This window comes from Berghia stephanieae, chromosome 3 (genome assembly GCF_034508935.2).
Source record: "Berghia stephanieae isolate SIO BIC M18660-M18661 chromosome 3, UCSD_Bste_1.3, whole genome shotgun sequence".
Classification (NCBI taxonomy): domain Eukaryota; kingdom Metazoa; phylum Mollusca; class Gastropoda; order Nudibranchia; family Aeolidiidae; genus Berghia; species Berghia stephanieae.
In genome coordinates this window covers 13,387,636-13,411,041 of record NC_088362.1, presented here as the reverse complement: position 1 = coordinate 13,411,041, position 23,406 = coordinate 13,387,636, and the positions used below count along the sequence as shown (strand labels likewise).

General features: G+C 34.3%; 1 long non-coding RNA gene across 1 annotated transcript; it reads left to right on the top strand.

Annotated features, from left to right (window-relative positions):
• The first annotated feature begins 1,734 nt into the window (after window positions 1-1,734).
• Window positions 1,735-23,130, top strand: LOC144967167 (uncharacterized). Its single transcript, XR_013644336.1, has 3 exons — window positions 1,735-2,014; window positions 20,861-21,005; window positions 21,663-23,130. It is a non-coding gene; the product is annotated as an uncharacterized LOC144967167 (long non-coding RNA).
• The last annotated feature ends 276 nt before the right edge of the window (window positions 23,131-23,406 follow it).

Sequence of the window (23,406 nt, the reverse complement as noted above, 5' to 3'; positions counted from 1 at the left end):
ATAACATATGGTATAGGGCAAAATAGGATAAAATCCCTTGAATGCCCTAAATATTGATAGTAATGCCACACATCTATTGATTAAAGATTACAAAAATATATATATATTATATATATATATATATAATGATACACGTGGTAAAGATAGTATTTCAACTTAAATGTACTCATGTATATGTGCTGTACAAACATATATCTATCTTTATCCATTCACTGTATTAACCCTCTCCTTACCAACTATGAGAAAATCGTGACATTCGTTACGATATAACCAACATTTTTCTTATTCAAATTTCTTTTGTAGATCATCAAATTTAAAGAAAATGAACAGTGTGTTGTAGAGAACGTTTTGCTAAAGAAATTATTTATCGCAAGAACTTTTTTGCTGCTGTGTGTGAGTGATAAAAAATCTGTATTGTGTTAGTTGGGTGTGAAGTTTTGGGGAAAATCCTGAAAATGTCTGGTAAGGAGATAGTTAAGCTAAGCTTAGATTTGAATTATGAAACGAACTTCTGTAAAACAAATTGTTCATGAATTGGTTTACTGCCTTGGCTATCAGTGCTAATTAAAACCAATGAATGTAAAATGTATTTCAATAACATCGTTCATCGGTCTAATTTATTTTAATCCTTAATTTCTATTATAAAAGATATGTCTGCACATGTTTCTTGCTTTAACCGTGCTTTATTGTATTGATATTCGCTAATGCGGTTCATCAGTCGTGACGTCACTTTTCTCGTAATGAGGCATAGTAACTTAGTAACTGGTTCTAAACTATCGGAACAATTGCGGACGCCCTTTTGAAATACTTCTCCGACGAGCATAAAAATGTATCCAGAGGAGAAAAACATTATAAATCTGATCATGTTTTGAATTTTATACATTCTGATCACATGACATGTGAAAAATTTCGGGCCAGCATGAAGAATAAAAATTACCGATTTTCTTTGTTTAGTACCAAGCTGCTCGTTGCGTGGCGGGACGTGACATTAGACTAATGAATCCCAATAGCGGTTTGGAGCGTGAAAAATCGTTTCGTTACATTCGTGACTGTGGTTTAGGAGGCGAATTCAGAACACAGTACAGCGACGTTTGTCAAAAGAACTGCTTATCAGAATTGATAAACTCTGGTTAGATACGGTCTTTTTAATTAACATAGTAATGGCTTATGTAATGGCTGAAACAAATCTGAATACATCTGAACTCTGTTTCAGAGATTGAAATACAGCTACATGGGATAGGAAACTTAATTAAGGAGAGGCAAAAGGCTTTTAATAGCAGACGATGCGTATTTAGGTTAGGCAATGCTATGAGGTCAGGCCATGTCAAGTTGGTAAATATCCTCTCGCTTATGTTTTAAAAAAAATATAACTTAAATTTGGCCTAGGTTTTCGCAACTTTCACTAAATTCTCTCTAACAAACTAAAGATCCTAATTTCTTGTGTTTTCTTAATCTGGCACCTTTCATACACATTTGTTCAGATCTTTATTTTACCACGGTGCGTGCTCCATAGCTTCTCTATTCTTTAACCTACTAAAAACGTTTAAGTTAAAATAACGTTTTGTGTATTTATTTAATTGATAAGACGGCGATGTATACCGACGTGACATTGAAAAAAAAAAACACACATAAGGAAGAGCCACTAAGTTGTTTTGTCACGATATCGTTTGAGTCTCAACCTGAACCATAACGAATTGATTTGTCTTCAGACTAACTTATAACCAGTTCTAAAGAACACTGATATTCATTTCTCCATTTACTCGGCATGTGTATTAAACCATAAATAGGAAACTCTTTGTTTTACGAAGAGAGAAGAAGAAGAAGAAAGACTACTTTGAAGGAAAAGGACAATGTTCAAGAATTTTTTTTTCTTCCAAAAATCCAATTCGTGGATGAAAATATTAGGTTGTTGCTAATTATATTCAATGATTGCCAGACACTTTAGAAAACTTTTAGATGTCAAAGGATTTTTAACAGTCGTAAGATTGTACGATTGTGGCAGCTAAAGAATAAGGTAAGTTTATTTTTTTCATCTCTCAGCGCTAAATATTATAAGAATTATACCTTTAACATTACATATTTAATTCCTTTTCCCTACCTTAGTACAGTCAAAAGCATACCATATTTCAAATAATTTAAAACGAAGTTTTAAACAGCGTTTTATTCAACCAACTGGTATCTACTACTACTACTACTATACTACTATACTATACTACTACTACTACTACTACTATAACTACTACTACTACTACTACTACTACTTCTACTACACTACTACTACTAACTACTATACTACTATACTACTACTACTACTACGACTACTACGATATACGTACTACTACTACTACTACTACTACCTACTATACTACTACTACTACTACTCTACTATACACTACTATAATAAATACAATATATAATATATAAATAATAATATAATATATAATAATATAATATAATAAAGTTCTTTAGCGCACGAGGAAGCCTCAAGCGCTTACATACTTGTCAACTAAGACTTGTACGATCCACAAAACAAACATTCAACACACATGCACTTTTACTAATGAATGACATTCAACAAATGGAGTCAAAAAAAACGATATTTACTACAATAGAAAAGCCTGTAAATTTGAAAGATACTTAGATCTCTTAATTTCTACGCTGCCACTCTGACAAGAGCGATTCCAATGGTAGTCTGCTTTATAAAGTCTTCACGATATAGCGTGTTTGCACTTTTAGTACTGGACTCGATGACCTAAGCTGGCGAATTGGATGGTGACACAAGTCTGAATGTAGCTCGAGATCGGGATTTAGTGCGTAAAAAAAAAAGGCAATTGTACTACTGCTACTACTATACTACTACTACTACTACTACTACTACTACTACTACTCTACTATACTACTACTAGCTTTACTACTACTACTACTACTACTACTACTACTACTACTGCTACTCTACTATACTACTATACTACTACTACTACTATACTACTACTACTACTACTAACTACTACTACTTACTACTACTACTACTACTACTAATAATAATAATAATAATAATAATAATAATAATAATAATAATAATAATAATAATAATACAACTACTACGCGCACCCACGAGCGATCCTTTACCGAGACTACCTCTACTTACATGTAAACTTGGCCTTTACTCACGCTATAGGTCATGTTGACCTCAGGGTCAAGCGGTCAGTCCTGCAGGCAAGGCTGCACCGGTAGACTTCTGTGGGCTGCACACATTGCATGACGTTCCAATAACACATAAATTGGGTAACGATGTTTCCTGTATTCAGTCAGTCTACCGCCACTCCTCTTCTAGATTCACAACATATTTTTCAAAGCTTGGATATAACTGCATTTCTATTGTTTGATATTTGTGTCTGGATTTCATTATTATGCTGTGATTAGTTCTTTAGTTATTTACACCTGAAAAAGTCAATAAATTTAATCAATTACAGGAGTTATTCATTTTGTTTAAAAATTAATATAAAAATTTTAACATGACCAATTTAAAAAAAAATGTGTCGACGCATTAAACATTCTCAACCATTTTATGGACTTATACTTAAATATTTTATAATATTTTTTTTCTTGCAATGCACCTACAGGTAAAATGGATCACACTTTAGAGACCCATTTGAAGTCTTTAAACGAACTTTGTAGAGTATGTGGCTATACAGCACTCACTCAAAAAGAAAAGAAACGTAATCGCAAAAGATTGCTATCTAATGATTTCAAATGTGAAATACTTTTGTTATTTGATATTGACATTGGAAAAGACTTGGAAACAACGCATTCAAAAATGATATGTTACAAATGTGTAAAAAGAATAAAAAACATGAAAGTATACAAAGGAGAACAGTTTTTACTAAACTGCCGGACTCTTGTAAAAAACAGTCAGCATTTGTGGACAGATTTTGTCCCCAGTGACATTACAATGTGCAATGTGTGCAAAGCATATGCTAACATACGAGAAGGCTGCATCAAAGATAGGAAATCAAGTGACATTCAAAACTTAGACACAACGCAAGACACGCATTCATCACACTCCACAGAAATTACCACAGAAACCCTTGTCGACAATGTTAGCACCTCAACGATTGATCTCACAAAAGATACTGACACCAGCATAAGGACAGACACATAATGTTCACATCGACTCCTAAAAAAATACAGACAAAACCTTTGCGACATCCCTTATTTTCAAAGCAGACATACAGGAAACAATACAGTCAGAGGAAAAGACCCATACAGATTTTGTCAAGCAAAAATTTTGTGAGTAAAAAGACAATATAATCAAGTTAAAAACAAAAGGACAACCATTAGGTATATCTCATGAAAATTCCAAAGCACAGAACTTCATCTTCACAGGTTACATCTGAGTTCCCACACGAAGAAAAGAAGAAATTGTTCAAAATTCAGCGCTAACCGTCATAAGAAAGCATATAGTAGGTACAGCATCACAAGCATTACAAACACATGAGATATATCGACGACATTGTCGGCATGACCGTGTTGTCGGAATCAGAACTCACCAACTTCTTTGATTTTTCTAACAACTTTCACCACCAAATTAAATTCACCAGCACTGTCTCACATACCGATGTCACCTTTTTAGATATTCATAATATATGCAACCCCCTTCTGCCTCAGCACTTCTGTCCACTACAAGGACACAGACAGCCACTGTTACCTGCGCTATTCATCTTCTCACCCCATAACCTGTAAAAACTCTATCCTTTTTTCACAAATCCTCCGACTCAGACGCCTATGCACCAATGACTCGACATTCAAAGAAAAATCGAAAGAACTAATTGAAATTGTTCAGAGCCCGGAACTACCCTGATGATATCGTTTACGCAGCGCTCAACAAAGTCATCACCATCTGCAGATCCCGGGCCCTTAATCCCATCACAAGACATGACAAAGACAAAACCACAGATCGTCCCAAACTCATCTTTCCCTACCATCCCCATAACCAACAACTAGCTCATAGCTGTCATGGTCTCAAGTGAGTAAAGAGCTACTCGACTATGCATAAAGATATATGTAGAATGAGGCCCCAGAATTTACTAGTTACTATAAATGAAAAACAATTAACGATTTGTTTACAATGAAATAAAAATAATGATGAAATTTAATTAAAAGAGATAAACAGTGATCGTGGCAGTTACAAATAGAGATATGAATATTTTACGTAACTTATGATAATATGTCAGGTTCATAAGTTTACGTTTCCAGGCAGTTGATGGGCTTGGATGATCTATTCCTCTGATAACAGGATTGGACTCGTAAAATTCCACTTCCAGGCAACTGGTAAGGAGTTATAATGTAGTACAGCGGGCTTGGGTTTGATCCTTGAAGATTATACAATCAAAGTTAAAAGCTCCGGCGTCTTAATGGTGTAGATATAATATCTACAAAGTCCCAAAAGATAAAAATCTTACAATATATATATAGGAATAGAGTGACTGGCCGTCCGGCATAGATTGTGGAGAGAAAGTGAGTGTCGAATGTTAGACCTATCAGCTTTTATAATAAGTGGCTACGTGACAGAATGTAGAACGAAAAGTATTCACTAATTAGAAATTAATTCGAGGGAAGGCTATAAAAGGAAAGACGATCTAATATTAGAAGGTAAAGTTTATCTAGGCCTACCGAAATATAACTGGAGTGAGATGAATTCAGTTCTTAATAAAATAAAATTTAATAAGATAATTGTGAACAATCTTTACTGTGACACCCCCCACCCACGTTTAAAATATACTCTTTAACCATTATGGGAAAGATAGATTTTACAAACGGAAGTAAATTTACTATCATGATACTCTAGCATTAATCCATTGTTATGATTTGTGCTACAATTAAATTATTTATTAACTAGACATGGAAATGTTTATATTAACGTAGGTATATGAATGGGTGACAATAACAATGAAAGATTGTGATTACAAATCATTATGATGAACAACATGATGGCAATGTGATTACAAATCATTGTGATAAACAATAGTGATGGCAATGAAGCATGATTTAAGTCGATGATATGAAGGTAATTTACTGAATGAAATGAATGAAAATGTAAATGGAATATTGACATTTCAATTATTAATCATAAATGAGTGAAAATTCATAACAATGATAGATAAAGAGAAGATTTCCCAAATCATGAATGGGTATGGTATATATATCCAAACAATACTCAATGTTACATTAAGTTGGGTCATCATGTTTACAAATAAAATTATCGAATTTGTGCGTTCTGATTTGGCATAATTTGCGAGGTAACTAACAGTATGCATGGGAGGTTAAGTTATACCCTTCTCACGTCATTACACTAATCGAGAAAGTAGGTCGGCGTGAATATTTTCACAACCTGGTATGTGAGAGATACTGAAAGTGTAATTTTGCAAAAATAGACTCCACCTTAGTACTCTACTGTTATTCATTCTGTTATTTCTTATGTACGTGAGTGGTTTATGGTCCGTTTCGACCACAAACTCTTTTAGCAGTAGATATCTGCTGAATGTCTTTAAAGCAAAGACGATGGCCAGTCCTTCACGCTCTATTACAGAGTATCGTGATTCTCTGTCCAATAATTTTCTGCTTGCATATAAGCAAGGCATTAGAGTTCCCTCATGCTCCTGTAATAGTACACCTGCGATGCCCTTATCAGACGCGTCAGTTCTTACAACAAATTCTTTTGATATGTCGGGTAATTTAAGAATTGGTTCTGAACAGAGTAATGCCTTTAATTGGTTAAAGCTATTCTGACACGCTTCTGTCCAAACAATTTTGTTCGGTGACCCATTCTTTGTCAGATTTGTTAGCGGTGTCGCGATGTGCGCGAAGTTGTAAATGTATTTCCTGTAAAAATTTAGGAGCCCAAGTACTTTGCGTACTTCTTTTTTTGTCTTAGGTGGTTGCAATTTTGCGATTTTTGTTTGTTTTTCTGTCTCGGGTGTCTGTGTCCCATGACCAACGGTATGATTGATCCTGCATTTGAAGCTTCGATATTAGTAAACATAGGTTGCGACACTATGTCTCTATCAAAATACTTTTTTAGCATATTTGCATGGAATGTCTTTGTTGTGTTGTTAATTTTAATCTCGTAATTAACATTAGATTTTACTGCTGTTATTTTGAATGGTCCTTTCCATGTAGCTAAAAGTTTACTCGAGTCATCGGGTAAGAGTATTAGTACTTTGTCACCAATCTCAAATTTTCTTGACTTGCTTTTTCGATCGGAGTATTCCTTGTATTTCTCTGCTTTTTTAGTGACGGATTCCTGTGCTAGCTTACATGTATCCTCTATTCTGTCTTTCAGGTTTCTTACATATTCGTAAGCAAACATAATTTCGTTATTGTCCTCCTCATTCCCTTTACAAATGTCGGCTACTATATTGATCGGGCCGCGAGGTGATCGTCCATACATCAACTCAAATGGGGAGTAGCCTGTAGATTCTTGGGGTATTTCTCTATATGCAAATAGGATTGCTGGTAAGTATCTGTCCCAATCATCTGGTTTTTCTGCTGACACTTTTCTTAACATATTCTTTAGAGTGCCATTAAATCTTTCACAAAGACCATTTGCTTGGGGGTGGTAGGGAGTTGTGAATGAGTGTTGTATTCCCATGAGTTTCATGGTTTCATGCATCATATGTGATGTAAATTGGGGTCCATTGTCCGACAGTATCTCATTTGGTATGCCTATTCTAGTAAAAATTGTCATCAATGCTTCAGCTATGTGATCCGATGTAGTTGATTTCAATGCTATCGCTTCTGGCCACCTGGTTGCGTAATCGACTAGTGTTAGTATGTGTGTATGGTTTCTATCTGATTTTGTTAAAGGGCCTATAATGTCAATTGCAACTTTTTGAAAAACTTTTTCAATAACTGGGGTTGTCTCTAATGGCAATCTCGGTATTCTGCCTTTTGCGACTCTTCTTTGGCATGTGTCACACGATTTCACATATTCTCGGACGTCTTTAGTAATTCCAGGCCATGTGAAATTCTCGGATATTCTCTTCAATGTGGAAGAGCTCCCAAGATGTCCAGAAGTTATTGAATCGTGCGCTATTCCAAGGATTTTGTTTCTGTAAATACTTGGCGTGACCAGTTGTTTAGCTATTTTGTTTCTTTTCCTATGTAACCTGAACAGAATATCTTTTTCAATGATGTATTCAACTTTTGATTTCGTCCCTTTGTTTGCGATATTGAAATATGAAGTTAAAGTCGGGTCCTTTTTCTGTTCTTCAATGAACGTGTTCCTGTCGAATTGTTGTGGTTCAAGAGAAATAGTCATTGGCTTCTCTGTTGTCTTAGTCATCTTTCTTGTTTCTGCTAGACAAGCTGTTTCTTGGGTCAATGACCATTCTTTTACATCTGTTGGGTTGTCTTTAAGACCTTTTATATTGCCAACAATAACATCAGCGACGGGGTTGGGAAGTATACAGCATTCCACTATTCCTGTATAGTATGGGGTTTCTATGTACACATTAGCTGTTTCAAAGGTTTCGACTGTGCCACTGAATGTGATGCATTGTACCGTTTTTCCAGTTTTGTCTTCGTCATTGATCAAAGATGCTTTTATTCCTACTGTACTGCATCCTGTGTCTCTCAATATTTTGCAATCAGTTCCATTAGCTTTGCCTTCACAAAAAAATAGCGATCCTGATTTGTGAGTTTGTGTTAAAAGTGACATACCTTTCACGCAATACACATTTATATTTTCTCCTGACATTACTCGTGTCTTATTATTTACACTTGTTTGGAGTGATGCATTTGCAGTTTCTTTTGGATATCCCACGATTTTGTAACATTTGTCTGCTGTGTGGCCTTTCATTCCACAATATTGACATTTAATTATAGGTTTGTTGGTTTTCTTATACTCAGTATTATTGTCAGTGCTATTTCTTGTTTTGTTTTGATAGGGTCGGCTATGGTCTCTATTGAACTGTTTGTTCCATGGTTTGTTACTATGGTCATCCTGTTTCACTTGCGTGTTCCGAGTGATTGATCGGCTCGTCCTATTTGAGTACTGAACTTTAGGTGTACCTGGACTCTGAGCAGCAGCAGCGTAGTATGGTTCCTTCAATGTTCTGCTAAGGGGTGTCAATGGATGTGCGCTGTTAAAGTTTTCTGCGTAGATTTTTAATTTGTCCAAATTTTCTGGCTTTCTTTCTTTAAAGAATGCGACTAAATCTGGGTTGCAAGCTTGATAGATTCGATTCTTCAGCGTGAGATAGTAAAGGCCTGCAAAGTCGTCTTGTTTTACGTTTGCCAACTCAAGCCACCGATTTAGAAATTGAGTAATTCGGTTCACGAATGTATTAAAGTCTTCTCCACTTTCCGGTTTTGCAGTGTGAAACCTTTCCTGGTAACCATCTTCCGTTAATCTAAATCTTTTTAGTAGAGCGTCTTTAATTTTACCATAATCATCTGCATCTTCAGTTGTTAAGGTATAGAAAACTTTTAGCGGTTCTCCAGATAAGCAGTTAATCAAGGCTGTGGCCCATTTGCTTTCTGGCCAACGATAACCTTTAGCCTGAACTTCGAATCGGTGTAAGAAGGATTCTAGACAGTCTGAGCGTTCATCGTATGTTGGCATGCGTGGAAGTTTCACGAAAAATTCATCACTATTATTATGTTTTCTTTCATGACCGGTTTTTGTTTTTTCAATTTCCAGCATCATTTGGGTCCTTTTGGTTTCTTCTTCTGCTAAAGCTATTTGTCTTTTTAGTTCCCTTTCTTGGGCTCTTTCTTCTCGTTCTTCTCTGCGTATTCTTTCTTCGTGCTCTTTTTCTTCTCTACGAATTCTTTCTTCGTTTTCTTCTCTACGAATTCTTTCTTCATTTTCTTCTCTACGAATTCTTTCTTCTTTTTCTTCTTTTATTTTCTCTTCGCACCATGAAAATATCCTTTCCTGGGTATTTCTAAGTCCTTTGCGAGACTTAAGTATCTTTTATATGCTTCCATTTTTGCAATAAATTAGTTACGATGTTTTATATATATTATATTGACAGGATACTGTTACTGACTGTTTTATTTATTTACACTTACTGGAATGAACTGTTCTATTTTTAGAAATCTCTCTCTCTTATTTCAACTTATTATGTATGTTGAATTTGATGCCTTTTATTGTTATATCTTATAAAGCAATGTGTCAATACAATGCGGAGTTATTATGACTTGTGTCAATAACAATGTGTCAATCGCGTGTACTCTAAACTATGTTACTACGAAGAAGGTATCACCAATGTGTGTGACTCGTCGTTAGTTTGTGTACAATTATTCGCAATGATGCTAATATACTAGAGTATGATAACAATAATAGGATGCCAAAATAATCCCAAGTTATCTATCACTAAATATAACACGACGGCTAGTAGACTCCTTTTATTATTATTTAGTTTTTAAAGACTCACTTTTCAGAACATAATATATAAGTGGTTTTCGGTAACAGTAATATGCCAAAAATGCATTTAAAACAAATCACTATGCAAAACAAATCACGATGTCTATAGTTACTATGTGATGCCCAACTCATGTAAAAGAGAATAATGAAGGATATATTTACCAACTCAGTTCGTGGCTGGGACCTCTCTCTTGTTCAATGGTTGTTCAACAATTGTAATTAGGCATTGAAGAGTGTTTAACAGTGATGTCTGAAATACAAAACAATAAAATATCGTAAGATTTACAATAGTTACAAAATGTGTTCACAACACTGAGTGATTGGTTGATAGGTGAATGAATCGTTATGGAATGTAAACATATTGAAAACAATTCATGAATGAGGCAAACAACAAAATGAAATGAGTGATATAATAACAAAGTGGACAAGGAATGAATGAATGAATGAAAAACTGAGTGAATAGATGAATGAATGAATGGATAATGTATGAATGAAAGAATGAAGGGAGGAATAAATGTATGAATGATTGGATAAATGAGTGAATAAACGAATGAATGGATGAATGAATGAATGAATGAATGAATGAATAAATGAATGAACAATGAATGAATGAATAATTTATAAATGAATAAATGAATGAAGGAATGAATCAATAAAATGCTATTCAATTTGAATGAAAGAATGAATGGATAAATTGCTATTCCATTTAAATGAAGAAATGAAAAGAAAAAAAAATTAATCCTGTAAATAGGGAGTTCAATTAAAATATGATCAAGTGGGGCAATTAAGAGTTTTACAATTTAAACTTTAATTTTAGATGAAATAGGTATAAGTAACTAAATAAATTCAATTCTTTATATGTGTCCCCTCCAAAATGTCATGGTCTCAAGTGAGTAAAGAGCTACTCGACTATGCATAAAGATATATGTAGAATGAGGCCCCAGAATTTACTAGTTACTATAAATGAAAAACAATTAACGATTTGTTTACAATGAAATAAAAATAATGATGAAATTTAATTAAAAGAGATAAACAGTGATCGTGGCAGTTACAAATAGAGATATGAATATTTTACGTAACTTATGATAATATGTCAGGTTCATAAGTTTACGTTTCCAGGCAGTTGATGGGCTTGGATGATCTATTCCTCTGATAACAGGATTGGACTCGTAAAATTCCACTTCCAGGCAACTGGTAAGGAGTTATAATGTAGTACAGCGGGCTTGGGTTTGATCCTTGAAGATTATACAATCAAAGTTAAAAGCTCCGGCGTCTTAATGGTGTAGATATAATATCTACAAAGTCCCAAAAGATAAAAATCTTACAATATATATATAGGAATAGAGTGACTGGCCGTCCGGCATAGATTGTGGAGAGAAAGTGAGTGTCGAATGTTAGACCTATCAGCTTTTATAATAAGTGGCTACGTGACAGAATGTAGAACGAAAAGTATTCACTAATTAGAAATTAATTCGAGGGAAGGCTATAAAAGGAAAGACGATCTAATATTAGAAGGTAAAGTTTATCTAGGCCTACCGAAATATAACTGGAGTGAGATGAATTCAGTTCTTAATAAAATAAAATTTAATAAGATAATTGTGAACAATCTTTACTGTGACCATAGCATCAAAGCAAAATTCAATATTCTCAAACAGGACCCACTTACTAGACACGCTTTCTCTCACCCTCCCCTTGTTGTCTATCGTCGAGATCGCAATATTAGGGACCAACTTGTACAGTCCCTCCTAACCTCCGCCTTTGGGACGTCTCCCTGTAGTAGGAATTGCCTAACTTGCCCCTATATTAACAGAACAAGTTTCCATTTCCCCTTACGTGAATGGACCAGTCGTGGCTCCATCACCTGCATCTCTGGGGACATCATCAATGGCATAAATTGCAGGAACTGTAATATGTTCTATATTGGCCCAACGGGTAGACGCTTGGCTGATAGATTTAGGGAACACATGAGAAATACATCTCAGCAGAAACACGTACCTGTTTCTGATCATTTCAACTCTCCTGGCCACAGTAAATCTGACATGTCAATCTTTGCACTCCGACACTGCTCAGATACTCATACTCGCACTATTATGGAGAGGAAACTCATCGTTGACTTGTGCACTCTAAAACCACGGGGGATCAACATTAGCCTCCACATTTAGGATCTAACTCTGGACCCCTTCCCCATCCTCCCCGCCGATACCCTTTATCAGTACCCCCACTCACCTTCCATTGAACCACTAACCTCTATCTATCTATCTTTCTATCTATCTATCTATCTATCCATGTATCTATCTGTCTACCTATCGATCTATCTATCTATCCATGTATCTATCTATCTATCTATCTATCTATCTATCTATCTATCTATCTATCTATCTATCTATCTATCTATCTATATACCTATCTAGCTATCTATCTAGCTATATAACTATCTATCCATCCATCTATCCAAACACCATTATTTCTATCTATCTATCCATATTTAAACTATCTACCTATTCATCTATTCATTTCTCTCCCCCCCCCCCTCTCTCTCTCCCTCTCTCTCTTTCTTTCTTTGTGTGTGTGTGTGTGTGTGTGTGTGTGTGTGTGTGTGTGTGTGTGTGTTTGTGTGCATATGTGTATATATGTGTATGCCCTCCCTATCCCTCTCCTATTCCCCCCTTTTCCTGTGAATTTCTTCCAGTTTCAAGGTCTTCCACACATGAACGGACACATGCTCACGATCAGTGACCTATATTTCACTATCCCAGCATCCATAAACATCTTTCCTCAATCATATTTTATGGAGTCGACTTTTGACCCTATGATGCAAACATCACATCCAGTACCGCCCACGATTCACCCATCCCCGGTTTTATACAACCAAGCAATTCACATAGTGTTTGGTACAAATACTGCACATCTTGACCTCCACCCCATCCTCTGCCCCTTTCCACATTGACTCGGGTACAGTCCTGTGAGGAATTCCACCATAATTTATCATAATAAATAATTTAGCCTCACACTTTCCCACGTCATATCACTATTCACAACATTTAATTTATCTCGCTCTCTCCCTCTCTCTCAAACCCCACAAACCCCCCCCCCTTGATCTCCCCCCCCTCTCTCTATCCCCCCCTCTCTCTATCCCCCCTCTCTCTATTCCCAGCCTCCTCTCTCTCTCTCTCTCTCTCTCTCTCTCTCTTTCTCTCTCTCTCTCTCTCTCTACGTTGTTAATGAATGAAGCTAATACCACTCAGATACACGCTAACACTCATGCCGACAGACAGTTGTGCAGTTATACACATATACACACATAAAGTCAGATAGATACTTGGCAAAAATACACTTAATTTACGCTTTGTACAAATAATTGTGCGATTGTGGTTAATGTTGAAAACCATCACGTACGTTGGAATTATCTATGATTTCTGATATGCAAACTGTGAGAAAATATTGTCTTCATTGTACTTCGGTGACTTAAACGAAACAATTACGGTATCCCAAACATAAAAAGCTATTAATCTGGAATGAATGACAAGTCCATTTAGAGACGACGTAAGTAAATTCTCTTAATGTTTGTCTTTAAGTTGAACTAAGTTTTCTTGCATTTGATCTTGTCTTTTTTTTTTTGTTTGTTTGTTTTGTATGCAATTTTTATGCAATTTAGGGATAAAGTTAAAAGTAAGTTAATCATTTCTCAAAATATGAGTAATTTATTATTAACAATAACTTCCTTTCAACAAATACTATGAAGATCAAATTTATTTAATCAAATTTACCACTTTACTTTGCAGACGATACGAAGATCTATAGTACAACTGAACATCATAACATTCTACAAAATGATATATTTTCACTTTTCAAATGGTCTACAACATGGCATTTGGATTTTAATGTTTCGAAATGTAAAGTATATATATAACAAAAAAAATAATCCATGTCATAATTATTTTACCGATACTTCTATGTCAAATCTACTTTCCGTTGTGCCTTATGAAAAGGATGTGGGAGTTACTTTTGATTCACTTTTGAATTTTGATGTACATATTGATAATTGTGTAAGCCGTGCAAACAGAATGATGGGAATAATAAATAAAACTTTTAAAAGTCTTAATAAAACCATTTTTTGTATTTGTATAAATCGCTCGTTCGACCAATTCTAGAATACGGAAATTGCATCTGGATCCATGATATAAAAGACAATCTATTAGTATTGGAAGTGTACAGAGGAGAGCTACCAAAAAGATTTATGCCATACAGTATTTATTATCTTATAAGGAAAGGAAGTTCTTGACTTACCAAGTTTGAAATATAGAAGAATTCGTGGGGATTTAATTCTGGTTTATAGATTGGTACATGACCTGTATAGTATAGACTTTTCGGATTTTTTTTTCATATTCTTATATTACTTTTAATAGAGGGGACAAGTTTAAGCTTTTTGTCACTAGGTCTACATGCAAAACAAACATAAGACAAAACTGGTTCGGTATTCGTATTGTCAAGAAATGGAACAATTTGAAATTTGAAACAAAGAATGCAAAACCTATGGATTATTTCAAGGTGTTAATAGACAGGGAATTATATGATGGGATATTTATATATGACGAATAATACTTGTTTGCACTGCTGTTGACATGGCTTTCAATCTTGTATGTATATAACATGCATTATTACCTTATTATTGTTATCTTCTACATGCGTGCGTGTGTGTGTGTGTGTGTGTGTGTGTGTGTATGGGCTTTGCATGTCACGGTTAAAGATACATGTTTGTACATCACATATACATGAGTACATTTAAGTTAAAATATTATCTTTACCAAGTGTATCATTATTGTAATTTTAATCAATAGATGTATAGCATTACTATTAATACTAAGGGCATTCAATGGATTTTATCCTTTTTGACCTATACCATATGCTATGTTATGTTATATAATAATATCAATTATTTTCTAAAAGAAATTTGTAAACATTTCTTTGCGTTCATAACCATAGTAAAACAAAAAATGCGCGCAATAACCGCGATTAACAAGCGTTCAACGGGTAATTGGATACAATGTCTGATGTCACGTCGCCCAGCAACGGCGGCCATCGTGGTTCTAAACAAAGAAAATCGGTACTTTTTATTCTTCATGCTGGCTAGAAGTTTTCATATGTCTTGTGATCAGAATGTGTAAAAGTCATAACATAATCAGATTTATAATGTTTTTTTTTCCTCTGGAAACACTTTTATGCTCGTAGGAGAAATATTTCATAAGGGCGTCCGCCATTGTTCCGATAGTTTAGAGCCAGTTACAAAATTACCATGCGTCATTACAAGGGAAGTGTAAGAAGATGAAGAGAACGATGATGAACTAGAAATTTATAGTAAACAGTAACAGCCTGATACACAGTGCGAGAACATTTAATGTAAATTTATAGACATTAACTCTCTCCTTACCAGAAATTTTCAAGATTTTACCCAAAACGTCACACTAACACACAAAAAAAATTAGATTTTTTATCACTCAAACACAATAGCAGTAAGTTCTTGCGATACATGATTTCTTTAGCAAAATATACCCTACAACACACTGTTCAATTATCTTTAAATTTTGTGATGTACAAGAGAGATTTGAATAAGAAAAATGCTGGTTGTATCGTAACGAATGTGACGATTTTCCTGTAGTTGGTAAGGAGAGGGTTAAAGGAAAAAGAAACTTTTTAAATTTGATTTAAAAAATATATTGCGGTCCGGATAGCCTTATGGGCAACATTGGACAACTACTACTGTCGGACGCGCTTTGCTTTTCATTTGTGTTTCGATTGTACGCGCACGTGTGCGTGCGTGTGTGCAGTGGCGGTTCTAGCCTATTTACAGTGGTGGGGCAAAGATGGTTCGGTCATATATATATATATATATATATATATATATATATATATATATATATATATATATATGTGTGTGTGTGTGTGTGTGTATATATATATAATCTATTTTTTTATTTTTTTAAATAATTTTCTTTTTAATTATTTTTTTTTCACCTTTAAAAAAAATATTTCAACCACAAATAATCACATTCACAATGACATTACAATACCAGTAGATTTTAATTATTCCAAACGTAATCAAAAATGAATCACGAAAGAGAATAAAACAAAAAAAAAAAATTAAAGCGACGAGACATAATGGGACAACACCTTGACAATACAAGTCCATTTCGTTCACTCGACAAATTAAAGAGATGCTTTAATCCCTCAACGGCGATATTAATATTTCTGTTACATTACTGGTTTTCAGTAGTATGTAGTATCCTTAAAGTTTTCATCGAGAGGCAACAAAAGCGATATGACTCGAGTTTCATTCAGAGCTCAAATTGCATCATTTTTACTGCTGTCTTGGTGGTTAGAATGATTGTGCCGGTGGTGGTAGTGGTTGGAATAGTGGTAGCGGTGGTGGTGGTGGAGGAGGAGGAGGAGGAGGCGGTGAGGGAGGATGTAATTATGGTAGTGGTTTTGGTGGTGCTGTTGGTTAGAATGATAGTTGTGGAGACGATGACGGAAATTGTATGATGATGTTGATATTGTTTTTATTGCTATTGTTGTACTTGTTGTTAATATTGTTGTTGTTGTTGTTGTAAATGATGATGATGATGATGATGATGATGATGATGATGATTATGATGACAACGACGATGTCGTCGACAATGATGGTTACCATACGATATTACAAAGTTTATTCAATCTTAGGCTTTCGCCAATAAATCATACAGTTTGATGACCACATACATGAAAGTGGGAAAAAAATGGTAAATGGAACCAAACAATAAACTGATACGATTAATAACCACAAAAAAATACAACAATAGTAATACCACCAATACGTACAACAACAACAACAATAATAATAATAAACATAATAATAATAATAATAATAATAATAATAATAATAATAGTAATAATAATAATAATAATAATAATAATAATAATAATAATAATAATAATAATAATAATAATAATAATAATAATAATAATAATAATAATAATATAACAATAATAATATTACCATCATCATTACTACCACCTCCATCATTACTACTACCACCACCGCTACCACTATACCACCATCACTATCATTATTACGTTTCCAATCATTTTTTCTCGTTTTTTAAAAATTTGATATCTATCTAAACAGTCGAAAATTCCGGTGATTTTTTTAAAGGGTAATTAAAATATCTACGATTTTATTAGCCCTGAAAACTACAATTCTTATTTTCCTATTTAAAGTAGGCAGGTCTGCTATGAGAAGTATCAGTTCCATAGTCAAAATAAGACAAACAAAAACAAAATTTATTTAATCTTAGGCTTTCGCCAATAATTCATACAATACAATTAAGACAAAATAATGTTACCAATCTCTCCTCATGCATTCGTTAGACTATCATCACAATAACGACCGTGTTATCTTTACTCCTTACCCAACCAACCCCTAGCTTCCCGCCTCTTCATCACGAACTATCTTATGTATGTATTAGCTTCAGGACGGGCAAGTACGGAATCTGCCCACCCTTCCTTTAAACGTATTTATTTCCTCTGTAACTTAGTTAGATTTCAACTCTCTCCTTACTCAGAAGAGTATTTCTCGTATACTAATTCATTTGTTGAGAAAACCAAAATGGTGGTTGTATTTTATATATTTATTTAGTCGTGACTTTTGAATAAAAGTATTTTGTTTTATTAGAGGGAATACAATAGAAAATTACATTGTTTTGCAAAATTATTTAGTCTGGCAATAAAAATACAGCGGTAATTACTTTAAGAATTAAAAATAAAGAACTAACAAATTAATTTATTAAAAAACAAAACAAAACAAAAAACCCCCAACAACAACAAAAAACAAATAAGAAAACAATTTAAATAAATGAGTTTTGAGAGGCACTAAAGAAAACGAGAAAAAAAGAAATAATTTTAATGGATAAACAAATATATAAAAACAACACAAATTCATACTAAATTGATATAATATTAGTAAATTAATCAATTTAATTCAATACTGGAACCTTCCCAAAGTCATTACATCAATGGTACCAGCACAAGTAAGGCAATAAATAAGATAAAGTTCGTTTGCCAAAATCTCTATTTAGTGTTCACTGGTTAATAAGGTGGGCTCATTTGAATTAGCCCGACCTAGTACTAGAGAGGCCAGACAGCAAAAATCGGAGTTAGTTCACCGTCAGGCGACGTGACGATGAGATGACGATGTGGGCGGAGTGGAGCGGAGTGGAGTGGCTGGGGGGGGGGGGGGGGTGATAAAAAAGAACAGGAGCGTATCCTGGTTTATGCATTACGGGGTGCATGGTGATTCGCAATCTATCAAAAATACACACAAATTGATTTCAGTACGAAGTATCAAGTTTAAGTAGTAACTTTTGAAATTATCTAATTTAAATTTGATTATTTCGGACCTGGTAATACAGCATATAACTTGAAAAAACAGGCTGGTATTTGCCCACCCTGCCCATTATTACCAGCCGTCCCTGCGTGTGTGTGCGCGTGTAAGGTGCATGTGCGTGTTTTATTCGTGACAAATGATGGGCACTGTAGTCCTTCATCGTCAAAAGAAATGTTGAAACAACTAGTCCCAATTTCTCATTTTATTTTTGTCTTATTGTCATTTTCTTCTGTACAAAAGGATAAAAACAAACAAAGAGAAATAAACATTAAAAACAAAAACAAATCAAAAATGGATAAAAACAAAGTCTAATAAAACGAAGATCAAAGAGTCCATAATGCATGAACTCGTGGATAGCTCATACGGCAGAGTCACGCTCTCATCGGCCTGGCAGAGTTGTCGTACCAGTAAGGTCGCGGGTTCAATCCCCCATCACCGCCGCTAAAAAATGTTTATTCTCTAGTGTCTTCTGGCACTTTCCTACTCACTTCATCTCTCAATGCATGAACTCCCAGTCCATACTCCCCAGGGAGGAAAGGCAGGTAATGAAGTTTGGAAAACAGTGTATCTATTGGTTATCTCCCTTGAGCATAGGATTTCGGCACTCTCGGATTTTAGCAGGATTTTTGATTTCTCACGAGAGCGTACTTGAATCCAGCGAGCACTATATGTATAATATAATATACAATTCTTACACTTTTGATTTTTGGAATTCCGGACGTGTTCCCAACCTCTGCACGAGCTTAAGAACAAAATCATTCTACCCCTCAATCGATTTAGATTTCGTCATCTCTGAGTAAAAGACATTTTCAAAAAATATTTAAATGATATCTACTTATTTTTTTTCAAAAATCATCTTAGTGAAATGTAACGTTTGTTAATCCGACTTTACAAATTATTATTGTAAACATGATTTATCATTACGTGTTACTATCTAGGGAGAGGGGTGGAATTATAATATGTATATTTTAATACCAAATTAAATAAACTTTGAATATCATATAAACCTAAATACTCCAAACTGCATTGGTTGACCCCTCCTTATCACCTACAGCAAAATCGTCACATTTGTTACGACACAATATACAGTTTTTCTCATTCAGATTTATTTAGTACATCACAAACTTTGAAGAATGATCTTTGTTTGATTAATTAGAACATAAAGTTGTGTTGTAGAGAGATTGTTTGAGTTTTAAAAATCCATTTTTCTGCTGGGTAAGCCTGCCAATTTGGGAAAATACTGGAAATGATCGGTAAGGAGAGAGTTCTCGCCAGAGAAGGGCCATGCCAGGTCCCAGGTGTTGTCATCATTCTTATTCATTTTGACTGTTCAAACTGAAGTGATTGGCTAGATTGGTCTGTTAACAATGTCAGAAAGGACCATGCAATAGAGTAGGACAGACGGCTTTTGATACGGTCCATTTATTGTTAATAATGTGGTATTAACTCGGACTCTGTAGATGGGTTACGAAGATGGGTTACTCTATCGACCTTATTCCATCATTTGAGTCGGGTGTGTATCGGTCAAGAGGATAGGATAGTTACTTAACCCTCTCCTTACCATAGGAAAATCGTCACATTCGTTACGATACAACCAACATATTTCTTTTTTAAATACCTTTCGTAGCTACACCATAAAATTTAAAGAAAATGAACAGTGTGTTGTAGAGCATGTTTTTCAAAAGAAATTATGTATCGTAAGAACTTTATTGCTATTAGACGTCTATATCTGAGTGATAAAAAATCTATTTTTGGGTTAGTTGGGTGTGAAAATTTTGGGGAAAATCCTGGAAATGTCTGGCAAAGAGAAAATTAAGACAATCAGTGAATTGGACTGACAAAACATTGACAAGGAATGGTGGCCTCGTTTCAAGGAAAGCTGGATATGTACTGTGGATAGGGATCGTAAACCGAGAGGTTGTTAATATACTACATATAATGCTAATTGATAAAGTATACAAAGAATACGAGACTAAAATAATTTTATCTTTGTTGTATTCCAATCGCAGGGCAACATCTTGGAATGGACGGGTGTGACAGTTTATATGAGTTGATGGAGAAGGCCAATAGCAGAGATGAGTGGCATCAGCGGATTGTGAAGGCAAGGCTACATCCCTCAAGTTCCGTTTGACGATCATCCGATCTTGGGAGTGTGTGAGTATTTTACAGCTTTCTTACTCATAATATTGAATTAATACACGAAAAAATAAGTGAATTGATCCCACAATTTAGCATTAATTTAATAAGGGGAAAATATCAATTATGATGATGATCATCATCATCATCATCATCATCATCATCATCATCATCATCATCATCATCATCATCATCATCATCATCATCATCATCATCATCATCATCATCATTATCATCATCATCATGATCATCATCATCATCATCATCATCATCATCATCATCATCATTATCATCATCATCATCATCATCATCATCATCATCATCATCATCATCATCATCATCATCATCATCATCATCATCATCATCATCATCATCATCACAATCATCATAGTTATTTTTTAAAAATTATTATTGTTATTATTATTATTATCATTATTATTATTATTATTATTATTATTATTATTATTATTATTATTATTATTATTATTATTATTATTATTATTATTATTATTATTATTATTATATATATAAATATATAAAGACGTCCGATTTAATACTCTCTATGGTATTTTATCTATAAGTTGATGGATTAGTTTCATATAATTATAATGGTAGTGACTATGGTATTTTTAAAACACATCAGCACACTTTAATACTCTATTCTCCTCTTTTCAGATTCTTCAACTCTGTGAGATCTGCCCTGTCCTTGGAATCAATTCTATATCACCCACGATGACTTTTCTTCAATGAAAATTTAATCGCAGACGTTTACAGATCCAATGAGTGTCCTGGTACGATAACCAGTTTTTAACATCTGACAGCTCTTGACCTCAGTCTCTCCACATGTGCGGCTTTGTGGTCTAGTGGTATGACACTCGTTTTCGGATCGGAAGGTCCTGGGTTCGAGCCTCGCGCTCGACGCATGGTTGAGTCCTTTGAAAAGGCTCTTTACTCACATTCTCTCACCGTACTTAGGTGTAAAAGGAGTACCTGGCCATTAACAGCGTTGTCTTTGTCCGAATAATTGTAATATCGCCTCACAAGCGTCATGTTCCGTCCTACATGTTAATTGTCGCTGTTGACCAAGGACCCCTTGTAAAGCGATATGAGCACATTTAGTGGATGTTGTGCTATATAAAGCTCAATTTTTTTTTAGCTCAATCCCCAAATGAACCCAGATGCCTGAACAAATGTTGAGCTATTAGTTTGTTTTTTTTTTTTTTTTTTTTTTTTGGCTTTATTCTTCTAATTCAAAAAATGGTTACGTGTCTTTGGAAAAATGTATGATTTATATCGATCGAATGACTGATTAGATTTTGCCGTGTATTGGAAATTTCTAATATACTGGCAAAGTGTATCATTTGGCTTTATTCTTCTTATTCAAAAAATGGTTAAGTGTCTTTGGAAAAATGTATGATTTGTATCGATCGAATGACCGATTAGATTTTGCCGTGTATTGGAAATTTCTAATACACTGGCAAAGTGTATCATTTGGCTTTATTCTTCTTATTCAAAAAATGGTTAAGTGTCTTTGGAAAAATGTATGATTTATATCGATCGAATGACTGATTAGATTTTGCCGTGTATTGGAAATTTTTGATACACTGGCAAAGACTTTCCATCCTTCCGAATTAAAAGATTTTTTTCTTTCTCAGCACGTTGTTAATTAAGTCAATTATATTTGAATACCACAAGGAGAGAAAACAAAGTCGTTCAGTTTTTTTTTTCACTTTTACGGAAAACTGATTTTTGAATTTTAATTCTTGTACATCTTTATATGCTGCCTTTTTTTATTTACTGTTATCAATATCTAAAACAAAATTATTTTGTATTCTTAACTTGCCGAAACAATTTTAAGGCTTAGAATAATTAATATTGCTTAATTTGAGATCTTAAAAGTCTCAATACCTATTTTGACATGTATTTTTTCCATTGTATTACAGCCTTACTTTTTATCTGTGTTTATTGCAATCTGTCTAAGGCGCATTATTAATTATCTCCTCAACAACATTTAGGAGCATTGCGTCGTTCCCTTGCATCCTCTGATGATTGAGGAACAATAATGTTTCAACTTCTTTCGTTCCCCCCCACCCCAAAAAAACAGAAACAAACAAACAAAAAACAGACAAACAAAGCAAAAACACAAAGCCCCAGTTTGTATTTCACTCAATCAAAATAATCCCTCTTTCAATACTTGGGTTGTTTCCCTTTACTTCGAGACTACAATATATGGAAATGATCATGGCGTCAAATCTGTTACCAATCTCTGAATAGTTTCAGTGAGTTGCTCGATGGATAAACTAATGTTGAAGAGTTAGATTAACTCACTCATTCCTTTTTTCAAGTGTATAATCACGTCATTACCTGACTGATGGTATTTTGCAGCGTGATTTTCAGACAATTTAATTAAACTGACTTA